The sequence below is a fragment of the Anomaloglossus baeobatrachus genome, chromosome 2 (assembly GCF_048569485.1).
Source record: "Anomaloglossus baeobatrachus isolate aAnoBae1 chromosome 2, aAnoBae1.hap1, whole genome shotgun sequence".
Taxonomy (NCBI): domain Eukaryota; kingdom Metazoa; phylum Chordata; class Amphibia; order Anura; family Aromobatidae; genus Anomaloglossus; species Anomaloglossus baeobatrachus.
In genome coordinates, this window is record NC_134354.1 from 676,521,403 (window position 1) to 676,532,596 (window position 11,194).

General features: G+C 49.8%; 1 protein-coding gene across 1 annotated transcript in view; it reads right to left on the minus strand.

Moving 5' to 3' along the window:
- Positions 1-9,942, minus strand: part of TMEM106C (transmembrane protein 106C) — a 73,100-nt gene extending 63,158 nt beyond the window's left edge. Inside the window, exon 1 of the mRNA XM_075337154.1 lies at positions 9,839-9,942. The gene's annotated coding sequence lies outside the window, so the exon portion shown is untranslated. The remainder of the gene's footprint in view (positions 1-9,838) is intronic.
- Positions 9,943-11,194: the final 1,252 nt, after the last annotated feature.

An 11,194-nucleotide genomic window follows, 5' to 3' on the forward strand; every position in this document is an offset into this window, starting at 1 on the left:
GGATCCCTTTTTTATATGACCTTGTGAGGCCATTACAAAGAGGATTTAGTGCATTTATTAAAAGGAGTTATTCAACTTATAATTATATATTTATTTTTTGGAAATTAAGGAAAGCATAAATGAAAGCAAAAAAAAAAAAAAAAAACAGAAGGCCTACTCAACTTTGTTTTTTATTTTATAGCAGATTCAGGTGTGATCTTCCTGGTACTGGATTCTATACAGCCAGCAAACTACCACGGTGACGTGCCGGCTGCTGATATACAAAGATCGGGAGGATTGCCAGAATATTTGTGATGCCGGAGGAAAGAAGTGGTGAATAGTGTATTTTTCTATTTTCTAACCAAGGCTTCCCCTGACTGCGCACGTGGCACTCAACCAATCCCCTGCAGGGGTTATCATCCATCATGTCAACAGGACAGCCTTTCCAGCTGGTGGAAATCCATATCCTCAGCATGCCTTGAGACATTCTGGTTCGATCCCACCTTCACATCCAACAGCACAGTCACATTACAAACCCCTTCTGCTTGGAGTGATGTAGCAGAGCTTAGATGTGTGGGACTGACAGGAGCAGAGTCTGAAGCTTTGTGTTTGCATTCTTTGAATTCCACAATGTAGATGTGATTCACAACAGTAAGGCTATGTGCGCACGTGTGCGTATTACATGCAGTTACGCTGCGTTCTGCACCGCAGCGTAACTTCATGCGTCCTGCGTCCCCTGCACAATCTATGGAGATTGTGCAGGACCCGTGCGCACGTGGCATGTTAGAACGCAGCGATTCGGCTGCTTGCCGAATCGCTGCGTTCTAAGAAGTGAAATGTCACTTCTTTTGTGCGTTCTGCATGCTGTCTATAGGGAGAGGCAGCATGCAGAGCGCACGAATCTGCCGGCACCATGCACTTCAGAACGCAGCTTTTCAGCTGCGCTCTGAAGCGCACATTTTTGGTGCGGTGCAGAGCGCACACATGCGCACATAGCCTTAAGGCTGCTTTACACGCAGCGATGTTGCTCGTGAAAGCACCCGCTCCCGTCGTTTGTGAGTCACGGGCAAATCGCTGTCCGTGGCGCACAATATCACTGGGAGCTGTTGCGCTTACTTACCTTCCTAGCGACGTTGCTGTGACGCCGCACGAACCGCCCCCTTAAAAAAATAAAAAAATAAAAAAGAGGCTGTTCGCTGGCCGGCGAACAACCTCTTTTCTAAGGGGGGCGGTTCGTTCGGCGTCACAGCGACGTCACACGGCAGGCGTCCAATAGAAGCGGAGGGGCGGAGAGCAGCCGCAGAAAGTCACTCCCACCTCGTTGCTGGAGGACGCAGGTACGGTGCTGTTCGTCGTTCCTGGGGTGTCACACGTAGCGATGTGTGCTGCCTCAGGAACGACGGACAACCTGCGTCCAGAACAAGGAACAATATTTGGGAAATGGACGACATGTCAACAATCAACTATTTGGTGAGTATTTTACATTGTTAGCGGTCTCTCGTACGTGTCACACGCAACGACATCGCTAACGAGGCCGGATGTGCGTCACGGATTCCGTGACCCCAACGACATCTCGTTAGCGACGCTGCTGTGTGTAACGGGGCCTTTAGGCTATGTCCACACCGGGCTGTGGAAAGTCACAGCAGAAATATCAGCGCTAACGATGCAGATACGTCCACCACTGCGGATATACAGCCAACCTCACCCAGCAAGCGACGTCCACCGACAATATTGGCTAAATAAATTGGCATGATAGGGATGTCAAATCCACAACGACGCTTAATTTACACCATGGTCTCTTGTCAGTGGTGTGGATATGATTTCATAAAAAAATCCCCCGCACTGTAACCCACCCTGGATTTTCTGCTGTGGAATTTGAAGCGTCTGCAACAGCAAAATCCTGTGGATTTGCAACCCGCAACAGAAATGCTGAAATTTTACAGCTGGTTTTCAGTACAAAAACTAAACACCACGCCGTCTAGATCACCACTGAGTCTACTCCGTGGATTTCATCCGCAACGTGCAGATGAGCTTTAGTGAGCTCTCATAGCAATGCTGCTACTGTAGTATATCCGGCACGTATTTAGAGGCAGTAATCCGGAGATGGCACTCTGATTTCTGCCACACGAGGATCAGCTCAAAGGTCATTCAGGCGCAGTGAAAATAAGCAGCAAGGGTTTGTTTTTGCCAGTGAGCAAACAGAATCTAAGAGAAGATTTTCCTTTCACTTGTATGGGAGATGGCTTTTGTTAGGTGGGGAGATCGGCAGTTAGGCTATGACCACACTTTGCGTTCTCCTACTTGCAGTTATAAACGCACGTTTTTGCCTTAATGTAGCCAAAGTTGCCTTTTCCAGAAATTTAGTGCTAAAAATGCATGCGTATTTACCGCGTTTTAGATGCGTTTTCAGCGCCTTTTACATGCTTTTTCACCTGCGTTTTGACAGATGCGTTTTGAACATCAAGACACTGCTAAAGTTTACACAAACAGAATGAAAAAAAAAAAAAAATAAGAATTATTCTTACCGATAATTCGGTTTATAGGACCTTCCACGACAGCATAGGAGGTTGTCTCTCCACGCCCTAATTGGGACAGGAAGTTCAAGAGGTTTAAAAGGACCCTCCCACCTCCCACAGCCAGTGTCTTACAAAGAATCCATAGCATATGAGAAGTACTACACATTCAGGAATACATGAATACATAGGGGAGGGAATTACCTGCTGTCGTGGAAGGTCCTAGAAACCGAATTATCGGTAAGAATAATTCTTATTTCTCTAGTCCCTTCCACGACAGCATAGGAGGAATACCAAAGAATTGATACCTAGGGGGGGACCACAGCCTGCAGGACTTTCCTGCCAAAGGCCAAATCCCTGTTGGAATCCAGATCCAGACGATAATGCTTCGTGAAAGTATGGAGCGAAGACCACGTAGCCGCCTTGCAGATCTGCTCAGGGGAGGCCCCTGCCCGTTCGGCCCAGGAGGCAGAGGTAGCCCTGGTGGAGTGCGCCGTGAATCCAGTAGGTGGAGAGAGATGCTGAGCGAGGTATGCATCTCTAATTGCTCGCACAATCCAGTTGGCGACGGTACTCTTAGCCACCTTCTTGCCCTTATTGCGGCCAAAGGGCTGGATGAACAGGTTAGAATCAAGGCGCCAAGAAGCAGTAACCTCCAGGTAGTGCAACACTGTCCGACGGACATCCAAAGAATGAAACACTTCCTCACCCGGAGTCCGAGGATTCTGACAGAAGGAAGGCAGGACGATGGACTGCGAACGGTGAAAAACCGAAACCACCTTGGGAAGGAAGGAAGGGTCCAGCTGAAAAACAATGCTGTCATCTCTGATGGTCAGGTAAGGTTCCCTAACAGACAAAGCCTGAAGTTCGCCGACTCTGCGAGCAGATGTAATAGCCACAAGAAAAGCAGTCTTGTAAGAAAGGGAACGAATGTTACAAGAGCACAGAGGTTCAAACGGAGACTGAGATAGTCCTGTAAGGACCACATTGAGATCCCAGCGAGGCGTCAGGACCCTCTGACGTGGACAGAGTCTACTAGCGGACACAAAGAACCGACGGATCCAACGATGATCTGCCAGAGCCGTGTCAAAGACTGCACTGAGTGCTGACACCTGAACTTTCAGGGTGCTAGGCCGAAGACCTAAGTCTAAACCACTCTGGAGAAAGTCCAGAATCTGCGCAATATTAGGCCGAAGAGGGTCAGGAGGCCGAGAACCACACCAGGAGGAAAATCTCTTCCAGATTTTGTTGTATATACTATTAGTCACAGGTTTACGGTTCTTCTGTAGCGTAGCCACAACTTTGTCAGAAAGCCCTTGGGCCTTCAGTGCCCGGGCCTCAGAAGCCAGGCAGCCAAGTTGAGATTCTGGGGAGCCGGATGGAAAATCGGACCCTGTGACAGTAGGCTGGGGTCCGAACCTAAGAGGACTGGGCCGTCGATTCCTAGCGTCATGACCAGGCTGTACCAACTCCTCCGGGGCCACAGAGGGGCTACCAGTATAGTTGGGACCCCCTCGTCTCTGATCTTCCTCAGGGCCCGTGCGAGAAGAGGAAGAGGGGGGGGGAACGCGTAAGCGAGGCGAAAGGACCAACTGTGGCAGAAAGCGTCTACCTTTAACGCCTCGTCCCGTGGGTTCAGGGAAAAATATGTTGCGACCTTGCGATTCCCTGCCGAGGCAAAGAGGTCCACCTCTGGTGCACCCCACCTTGCCACTAGAGAGCAGAACACCGCCTGATCCAGGCTCCATTCCCCTGGATGAACATCCCGACGACTCAGGAAATCCGCCTGAAGATTGAGAGAGCCCTTCAGATGGACCGCAGAAAGGGAGAGCAGAGATTGTTCTGCCCATTGAAAGATTCGGGAGGATACTGACTTCAGGGCGCCTGAGCGTGTACTGCCCTGATGGCGGAGATGTGCCACTGTTGTGACATTGTCTGAATATACCAGGACGTGAGAGTCCCGGACGAGGTCCTGAGCCGCAAGGAGGGCTTCCCTGAGCTCCCGGTAGTTGGAGGATTGGGAGCTGACGTAAGGACTCCAGACCCCTTGAAATGGGGAATTTGCCACCATTGCCCCCCATCCTCGTAGGCTGGCATCTGTGGTCAGTGTAACCAGGGGTTTCTGAGTCCAGGCAACCCCCACCTGCAGGTTGGCGGGACTCAGCCACCAGAGAAGGGATGAGGAGACGGACTCCGAGAGGCGAAACCTTCTGTTTAGGGATGACGGGAGTCTGTCCCAATGTGCCAGGATATGATCCTGGAGACACCGAGAATGGGCCTGAGCCCACCTGACTGAAGGAATGCAGGATGTCATGGAACCCAGAGCTGACATAGCCGCTCGAAGCGTCGGGCGAGCCTGCCTGCGAAGCTTTGATATTTTGGCTAACAGAGCTATCCTGTGGCCCTCTGGGAGAAAGGATGCCTGTCTGTCGGAGTCCAGCAGCACTCCGAGAAACTGCCGAGTGGAGGAGGGGGTTAACTGTGATTTTTTGAGATTGGGAATCCATCCCAGAGACCGAAGGATTCCCAAAGACCTTTCCACATGGCTCCGGAGGGTTGGAGCAGATGGAGCCATGAGAAGAAAGTCGTCCAGATACGGAACCAGACAGATACCCTGCAATCTTATGAAGGCGACCACCTCTGCCATGATCTTGGAAAAGATCCTTGGAGCTGAGGAGATCCCGAAGGGAAGTACATTGAATTGGAAATGAAGTACTTCCTCCCCGTGAAGCACCGCAAACCTGAGGTATTGTCTGTGTCCCGGATGGACGGGTACATGGAAGTAGGCGTCTTTCAGATCTATAGAGGCCATCTGATGGTGTAGACCTATCAGGGGAATAGCTGATTTCACCGACTCCATCTTGAACCGCCGGTACCTGACCTGACGGTTTAGACGTTTTAAATTGATAATAATACGGACGTCGCCGGATGGCTTCTTGACCAGGAAGAGACGGGAGTAGTGTCCTACCCCTTCTTCCTGACTCGGGACTGGGGAAACGACCCCCGAGTGCACTAGCTCTATAATCTTTGTGTACAACAGAGCCTGTGAACCCGGTGACGCCAGCGCAGTGACTCGGAGACCCGGAAGAGGGGGGGAAAGGAATTCTATGAGAAGACCGTCCGAGATGATCTTCAGAACCCATTGGCAAGAGGTTATGGACTGCCACTGGGGAAGAAACGCTGAGAGTCTTCCCCCCACCCGGGCCGAGTCACTGTTTGTCCTGCTGAGGACGTTGCTGATGGGGAGGGATGAGGATGTTTCTCCCTCTACCTTTGGGATAGCTCCACCTGCCTGCCTTCCCTTTCCCTCTGGGCTGGGAGGCCTGAGGCATCGAGGGACGAAAGGACCGCTTCCTGTTAGGTCTAGGATCGGGCAAGGCCTTACGATCAGTCGCCTTGTCCAGGATATCATCCAGGGCAGGCCCAAACACTAAATCCCCTTTAAACGGAAGTGAACAAAGCCTCATTTTGGAGGTGGAGTCTCCGCTCCAGGCCTTAAGCCAGAGGGCACGTCGGGCAGAGTTAGAAAGCACCGAGGTCCTGGCTGCCAGGCGGACAGATTCCACCGAGGTATCTGCCAGAAAACAGGTAGCCTTCCTAAGCAAGGGAAGGGATTCCAGTAATTCCTCCCTAGGGGTCCCTTGGGAAATATGAGCCTCCAACTGGTCTAACCACCTAATTAGGGACCTGGATACGCAGGTGGAGGCAATGTTGGCTTGAATAGAGGAAGACGATGCCTCCCAGGACCGCTTCATCAGGCCCTCTACCTTCCTATCCATCTGATCCTTCAGTTGGGAGGTATCTTCAAAGGGAAGAGCCGTTTGCTTAGCTACCCTAGCCACCTGAACGTCTACTCTTGGGACCTCCCAATGTAGTCCCGAAGGTTCCAGAGGAAACCGGCGCCTAAGGTCACTCCGTACCCGCCTCTCAGGAAATTCCCATTCCTGAGAGACAATATCCAAAACATTGGCATGAACTGGGAATCCCAACTGTTTGACTGACTTCAGGCCAGCAAACATTTCGTCCTGGATTGAAGGAAGAGACTGCACTTCCTCTAAACCCATAGTGCTCCGAACCGCCCCAATAAGATCCCCCAACTCTTCTGAGTGAAATAGAAAGGACTGGTCAGACCCCCCAGATGGAAATCCTTCATCAGGACCCTCAGAGGTGGAATCAGCGTCCTCCTGATCAGATGGGGTCGACTGGAGTCTCCTCTTTTTTGGAGGAGAGGGTCCAGGAGCAGGGCCAGGAGCAGGGCCAGGAGCAGGAAGGGAGGCCAGTGAGGCCCTAATCTCCTGTTTCATCATGGACCGCAACTCATCTATCAGAGATGGTTGTTCGGCCCTAATAATCTGGTCCGTACATTGCTGGCAAAGCTTTTTATCCCATACTGCAGGGAGCTTCTTTATACAGATAGGACATTTTTTAATTTTTTCCACTCTGTCAGGTCTATCAGGCTTATCGGACTTGTCAGCTTTTTCTGACGTCTCAGGCTTCTCTGATTTCTCATTTCTGTCAGTTTTCTTGGTGGCCTTGTCCTCCTAGAAAACACAGACCAGAGAGCCATAAATCATGTGATGAGACCCATGTCCGAGGGACCATTCCCCTCCATACTCACAGTAGCAGGGGGCACACTGGGTTCTGCAGAGGCAGCTGCAGCGGAAGACATGACAGGGAGCACGGTTGCTTACCATGATCTGATGTCTTCGTGGCAGCCCTTATGCAAAAGGGCCTGCCCCCCCAGTGACGGTGCACGTTCCCCGCCTCCCGCATCCGGTCCTGGGCAGGCCGTGTCACCGTCGGCGTGCCTCCACGCTGCCTCCGCAAACCGGAAGCGCTCGACCGGAAGTCCGCAAGACCGGAAGTCCCGCCCCCGGGAGCACTTCCGGATCGCTCCGGCAGCGTGCATGCGGGAAGCGGCCGGCGGCTCAGGGAGGACGACGGCCGGGGAGCTCAACAGCCTGCATCACCCCTCAGGAGGATCCGGAAGGCTGGAGCAGCGGTCCCCCACAGCGTGAGGGAACAGCAAGGGAGGAGCGGTGAAGGCCCGACCGATGCTGTCCGGCTGAAGGTAACAGGGGAAGAAGGAAAAAGAAAAAAAAAAAAAATATACTGTAGTTCGCCGGCCACCACAGCATAGGAGAAAAACAAAACCTCTCCATGCCCCATGGGGACAGGAAAGACACTGGCTGTGGGAGGTGGGAGGGTCCTTTTAAACCTCTTGAACTTCCTGTCCCAATTAGGGCGTGGAGAGACAACCTCCTATGCTGTCGTGGAAGGGACTAGAGAAAAATACATATTTTGTGAATAAAGAAAAAAGTTATATTTCATGAAATTATAGCGGTTTTATAATATTGAATGCTAAAATAGCAATAAAATCATAATTTTCTTTAATTTAATTGTCGGACTATGTGTGTGTAAAGGGACATATTATTTCATTAATTTAATGTTAGAAAAGCATGCTCCAAAACGCAGTGTTTCTGCACCTAAAAAGCAGGTAAAATGCAGGAAATTTGAAGTTTCTTGGTTTTTGCCATTTCTCATGGACTTCAATGTTAATAAAACGCTGTAAAAATGGCAAAAACAATTGACATGCTGCTTCTTTGAACGCATGTTTTTTGCCACAAATTATGCAAATTAAACGCAGCATTTTAAAACGCAAAGTGCGGACAGGAAATCTACATTTTCCATAGACTATTATGGAAAAGCAAAACGCATGCTTTTTGGCATGAAAACGCTGCAGCTCAAAACGGACCTAAAAAGCAGCAGAAACGCAAAGTGTGGATGACGAATCCATTGCACTCCTTCAGACGCACACTTCTCTTTGCCCTGTTGAGGACAGAGGAAAGTATTGTAGCGCGCGTGCGGTCTATGAACTTTCCCCGAAATCTGCACAGTACAGTACTTTGCCCTACCTACAACAGGACAGAGAGAAGTGTGCGTCTGCAGGAGTGCAATGGAGGACTGTGTGTGGATGACATAGGATGCGACAAAGGCTTCTTGCTGAAAATCATAGCACCGTTACAGTCACTGTGATATTTGTGGAGATTTTATTACATTAAATAAAAAGTCATGTTTTCTAGAATCTGGGACTGAGCTTCTGCTGGATCTTTTTCTACTACATTATATTGTCTGGAGCTGAACCCTGCACCTCACCTGGACTAAAAGGTACCGTCACACATAACGAGATCGCTAGCGAGATCGCAGCTGAGGCACGGTTTCTGTGACACAGTAGCGATCCCGTTAGCGATCTTGTTATGTGTGACACCTACCAGCGATCAGGCCCCTGCTGTGAGATCTCTTGTCGTTGCACAATGGTCCAGGCCATTTTCTTCAAAGGCGATGTCCTGCTGGTCAGGGCACATCGCTGTGTTTGACACTGTGTGACAGGGTCACAGTGACTGCTGAGAGCGTTATACAGGTCGCTACTGCGACCTGTATTGTTCCTGCATCGCTGGTAAGATCTGACTGTGTGACATCTCACCAGCGACTTACCAGCGATCCCTATCAGCTCGCATCGTTTTCGGGATCGCTGGTAAGTCGTTGTGTGTGACTGGGCCTTAACATCTCCCTATCTCCCCAGTTGGTGAGCGGACACACCCCGCCTTGTGTGTTGAACACAAAACTAAACAAGACATAGGCAAACATGTATGGGGGAAAAAAAAAAGAAGGAGCACACAGAAAGAACAATAAGGCGCAAAGAACACATAACAAGCGCAAACAAGCAATGAATAGGCGCGATTTGGGTTTAGTAAATGAGATTTTACAATAGATAAAATACCAGTTGGTCAGTATGTGTCCAAACTTTAAATTAACCCTTCATAGAAACCTATTTAAAGGGGGTGTCCACTACAGGGGAACTCTTCAGTAATGGGCACACGTAGGCGATAACACGTAAGGATACTCGTCTCTCGGACTGAAGCTGATCCTCTACATGATCTGCGGCTGATTGGCTGCAGCGCTCATGTGACGCCCCCATCAGCAGAAATAAGGGGGCCATAGTGCTCTGGAGAGGTGGCACCAGGCCAGGACGTGTCACTTGTTTGTATTTTTCACCTCTCTGGGCCCATTAATAAGAGGCTGTCCAGGAGGAGACATCCCCAGGAACACCAGACAAACATAGAGCTCTCCAAATAACAACTCTGTGATAGTAAAGGGGAAGGAGAAATAAATAATACATTTAATACACGAGATATGGCGTCTCCCTCCCTCATTAGGCAATGCTCACACAGGGACGCGAGCAGACTTAAAGGGGTGCTCCATACAAACCGGCTCTGTGCGGGCCGCAGAGGTTCACTCGTCACGTGATAGGTGCAGTCAGAAGCCCGGCCGGAGGCAGCACTCACCTGCAGCTGCACTGGCGCCGGGGTCCCCAGTAATGCGGGGCAGGAAGCGGAGAGCAGGAACTACGGCACAACAGCTAAAGGACCTGTGAAGGTGTCATGACCATGTGACCAGTCACGTGTACGAGAGGAGTCAGGCTAGGTTGTGCTTGTTTACTGAGAGCTACAACCTACCCTGAGCAGCATGTGGTGTTGTATAATCCTGACCACGTGGGTCAGGGGAGAGACTAGGACAGGACGGTGCGCTGCACAGCAACTGCCTGAGTTTACATACTACTATGTCTGCTGTGTGTGCTGTACAGAGCGATATGTACTGTGCAGTGCAGTGTATACTGTATAGAGTAGTGTGTACTGCAAAGTAGTGTGTGTGCGCAGAGCAGTGTATATATACTGTATAGAGCAGTGTGTGCACAGCAGTGTATACTGTGTACAGCAGTGTGTGCAGAGCAGTGTATATAAACTGTATAGAGCAGTGTGTGCAGAGCAGTGTATATATACTGTATACAGCAGTGTTTGCAGAGCAGTGTATACTGTATACAACAGTGTGTGCAGAGCAATGTAAATATACTGTATAGAGCAGTGTATATATACTGTATACAGCAGTGTTTGCAGAGCAGTGTATACTGTATAGAGAAGTGTGTGCAGAGCAGTGTATATATACTGTATAGAGCAGTGTGTGCAGAGCAGTGTATACTGTGTACAGCAGTGTGCGCAGAGAAGTGTATACTGTATAGAGCAGTGTGTGCAGAGCAGTGTATACTGTATAGAGCAGTGTGTGCAGAGCAGTGTATACTGTATAGAGCAGTGTGTGCAGAGCAGTGTATACTGTGTACAGCAGTGTGCGCAGAGAAGTGTATACTGTATAGAGCAGTGTGTGCAGAGCAGTGTATACTGTATAGAGCAGTGTGTGCACAGCAGTGTATACTGTATAGAGCAGTGTGTGCAGAGCAGTGTATACTGTATAGAGCAGTGTGTGCAGAGCAGTGTATACTGTATAGAGCAGTGTGTGCAGAGCAGTGTATACTGTATAGAGCAGTGTGTGCACAGCAGTGTATACTGTATACTGCAGTGTGTGCAGAGCAGTGTATACTGTATAGAGCAGTGTGTGCACAGCAGTGTATACTGTATAGAGCAGTGTGTGCAGAGCAGTGTATACTGTATAGAGCAGTGTGTGCACAGCAGTGTATACTGTATAGAGCAGTGTGTGCAGAGCAGTGTATACTGTATAGAGCAGTGTGTGCACAGCAGTGTATACTGTATAGAGCAGTGTGTGCAGAGCAGTGTATACTGTATAGAGCAGTGTGTGCACAGCAGTGTATACTGTATACTGCAGTGTGTGCAGAGCAGTGTATACTGTAT